Genomic DNA, 3,898 nt, shown 5'->3' on the forward strand with positions numbered 1-3,898 from the left:
AGGCATCATCAAGAGGAAGAGGCAAACCCTTGCTGAAGTTTCTCGTCCACAGGTTGAAGGGGAAACCTCAAAGACATAGCTGCAAAATAAGGAGGATGATGGAGCTGTGGTAGGATGCTACCAATCTAGTGGGAGAGTGAAGCAAGTGCATTTCTCAAATGATGATGAAGAAGTTGAAGATATTCCTAGGAGCTACTATTCACGAAGTCACTGGGCAAGGGCTACTACAGAAACTTTGGTCAAGGTAGGTGATCTTGAAGAGCCATTTGTTGCCTTGATTGACCATGGTTCAGAAATAAACATAATGTCAAAGAGTCTCTACAACAAGTGCAAATGGCCGATGGACACAGATCATGGCTGGATGGTGAAAGTGGCAAACAATTCATCCGGTGAATTGTATGCAGCATGTCCAGGTGTGAAGGTGACAATAGGTGATGTAAAGATTGACCAAAACTTCTTTGTATAGGATACATCTTCATATCATCTCATCCTTGGACAGCCCTACATTGTGGGAGTTCGAATGGAAACAAAGGTAATGGATGATGGTTCAGCATATGCTAGGATACGTAGCAAAGATGGTAAACGAGTTGTCCAATTTCTAACAGTTTTTGTAAACCATGAAAGAAATCGTGACAACCTCAGAGAACATTCTCTACCAAAGGTAAGCAAAGAGTTTCATGATCATAGAGAAATGATGGGTTTTGGCCAAGTACAATTGTAAAGCGGGATTGCAGTGGTACAAAAAGAACAAGGGTCTCGCCTGATCCAAAAATAGGTGAAACTTTTTCAACGAGCTCCTTGGTAACAAGGAATGGATCAGTATGTTTTACAAAACCTGAAGATTTGAAGAGATGTGAGAGGCAATATGTGCATAATGTACAAATAGACATGAAAAAGAGTGGGTTGCTAGAGCCTACTGAAAATGTTTTGGGTTTGTGTGAACAAGTTTCTTTTGTAGATATTGTGGGTGAGCTTGATGCTATAATGAGATCTAGTTTGCATCTTGAAAATGAAGTTGTGGAATTTTGCTCTATGGAAATGTATCAAGTAATAGAAGCCTTTAAAAAAAACCAAACAATTGGTCCAAAAGTCCATGTTGAAACTAAGTACAAGAGTGTAGCAAAGAAGGTGAAACCAGTAGCTTCACCCTTACCACCCAACAATAGGGAAAAGATTGAGCAGGCTTCTTTACAACCAAGTTTGAGGAATCCTAAAAAGATTGGGCATACCTTCACAAAGGAGTCTTTCCAAGAGTTGCAGATTGGTTGCGAGGAGTTTCCAACAAAGGAGGAGACAAAGTGCTTCAAAGAAATGCTTTCAAAGCATGGTAAGGTTTTTGCATTTGAGCCACATGAGATAGGATGTGTTGATCCTTCTATTGTAGCTCCTATGGTAATTTTCACAATACCTCATGTGCCTTGGAATCTACGGCTTATTCCGGTTCCAAAGGCTCATTTGCCAAAGTTAGTAGAGCTACTGAATGAGAAAATCAAAATGGGAATCTTGGAGCCTTCTTGTGCTCCATACTCAAACAGGTGGTTCACAGTTCCAAAGAAGAATGGTTCTCTACGCTTCATCCAAGATATGCAACTAGTGAACCAGGTGACAATTAGAAATGTAGGTACAGGTCCAATTGTGGATGAGTTTGCAGAGGCATTTGCAAGAAGGGCAATCTACTCAATGGGGGATCTCTACTCAGGGTATGATCAATTTCAGCTTGCAATCGAAAGCAGAGACTTGACAACCATGACGACACCTTTGGGTTTGGTAAGGATGTGTACCTTGCCACAGGGAGCAACCAACTCGGTTGTACATATGATGAATGGGATGAATAAGGTCTTACGTGACTTTATTCCTCAAATCACAATGCCTTTCATTGATGATTTGCCTATCAAAGGATGTGAAGAAAGTGACAAAGATGAAGCTTTGGATCTCAAGGGATGTCGTAGGTTTGTGGTAAATCACATAAATGATTGTGATAAAATTTTGTCTAGATTGGAAGAAGTGAATCTTACATTGTCAGGGAAAAAGTCTATGTTTGGTGTCAATGAAGTGCTCATTGTGGGGCACATGTGCGGGCCATATGGTAGAAAACCTTGTCCAACAAAGGTAGATGCCATCCAAAGAATGAAAGAAACATGCACTAGCATCACTGAGGTTAGAAGGTTTCTGAGAGCATGCGTCTTCTATGTTATTTGGATTCCACATTATGCACATGTAGCTGATCCTCTTTATCAGCTTCTTAGAAAGAATCAAAAGTTTAAATGGACATAAGCACATGTAAAATCCATGAAAAAGCTAAAGGAGTTGCTCCAATCAGCAACAACGACTTTGAGAAAGGTAGACTATGAGTGTCAAAGGTCAGTAATTGTGACAGTAGACACCAATCCTATAGGGATTGGATGGGCAATAGGGCAAGATGACAAAGAAGGACACAGGTATGTGGTAAGATTTGGAGCAAAGGTACTAAGTTCTCGCCAAAGAAACTGTCCACAGATAAAGAGAGAGTTATGGGGTATGGTTACAGCCTTGAAAAGTGGGAAAGAGTACCTAATTGGTGCATGTGTGGTTATAGAAACAGATTTTCTACCACTTCTTGGGATGATTAAAAGCTGCTCAACGCCAGACATTGCTATGTTGCGGTGGACTGCCTACATTAAGTCCTTAAATCCCGAGTTTAAGCACATTGCAGGTAAAGACAATACAGTGGCAGATATGCTATCAAGGGCAAGGTATGAAGATGAGTGACTCACAAATGATTGATGAGGGAGATGATGTAGGCACAAAGTTCTATTCTATCTCTCATGTCAAAGGTAACAATGTCTGCATGACTAATCTACTTGAATCATTCTTGAAAGAGCTTTATGAAGGTGATTGGCTTCTTATTGGAAGCTACTTGAGTACTCTAACAAAACAGGATGATTGGTCTGAACAAGAATTCAAGAGGATACGCAGAAAAGCATATGGGTACTTTTTGAGGGATGGTTACTTGTGGAAGCATCCTAAACAAAAGGGTGCTACACCACAACGGGTTATATGTAAAAAAGAGACTCAAGTAAAGCTCATGCAAGAGTTTCATGAGAGTCTATGGGCTGGACACAGGGGTGTGTGGGCAACCTTCTCCAAGTTGAAAGAAAAATATTGGTGGAAGGGTATGTATAAAGATGTATCTCAATTTGTAGAGTCATGCGTAACTTTTCAAATGTATTCAAATGTCCGACATCGTGATGGATTGCACCCTACATATCCACTAGCCATGCACTATAAATGGGTTGTGGATCTAGTCACAATGCCTCTAGGACTCTGGCAGATGCTCGATACTTGGTTCTTGCACGAGAGAACCTAACTAACCAGGTTGAAGGAAGAGCATTAAGAGCTAAAACCACAGAAGCTGTGTGCAAATTATTTCTTGATGAGGTGATTTGCCATTATGGTTGTGTGGAAAAGATCACTACAGATAGAGGTGAGCTGGATGTTGAGGAAGCCAGGGAGTTCTTTACAAGATTAGGAATCAAGCTTTCTCTTACCACAGCTTACAACCCTGAAGGCAATGGAATGAGTGAAAGAGAGCATCCTCCTATCATCAAAGATTTGGCCAAGGCTTGCGAAGGAAGAGTTGGTGAGTGGCCAAAACTGTTACCATATGCTTTATGGGCTGATCGTACAACACATAGCTCAGTAACTGGCTACATGCCTGTGGAGTTAATGTATGGTCAAAAGCCAGTGATGCCGATTGAAGATACAATTCCCACATGGAATGTACTACCTTGGCAAGAGGGGCTTAGCAGGGAAGATCTCCTTGCATTGCGCATAAGGCAGCTAGAGAGAAGACCTCGAGACATTGAAGCTGTAAAAGAACGACTCAAAATTGCAAGGTTGAAAAACAAGGACTACTTTG

The sequence above is a fragment of the Adiantum capillus-veneris genome, chromosome 11 (genome assembly GCF_014529385.1).
Source record: "Adiantum capillus-veneris isolate H3 chromosome 11, ASM1452938v2, whole genome shotgun sequence".
Classification (NCBI taxonomy): domain Eukaryota; kingdom Viridiplantae; phylum Streptophyta; class Polypodiopsida; order Polypodiales; family Pteridaceae; genus Adiantum; species Adiantum capillus-veneris.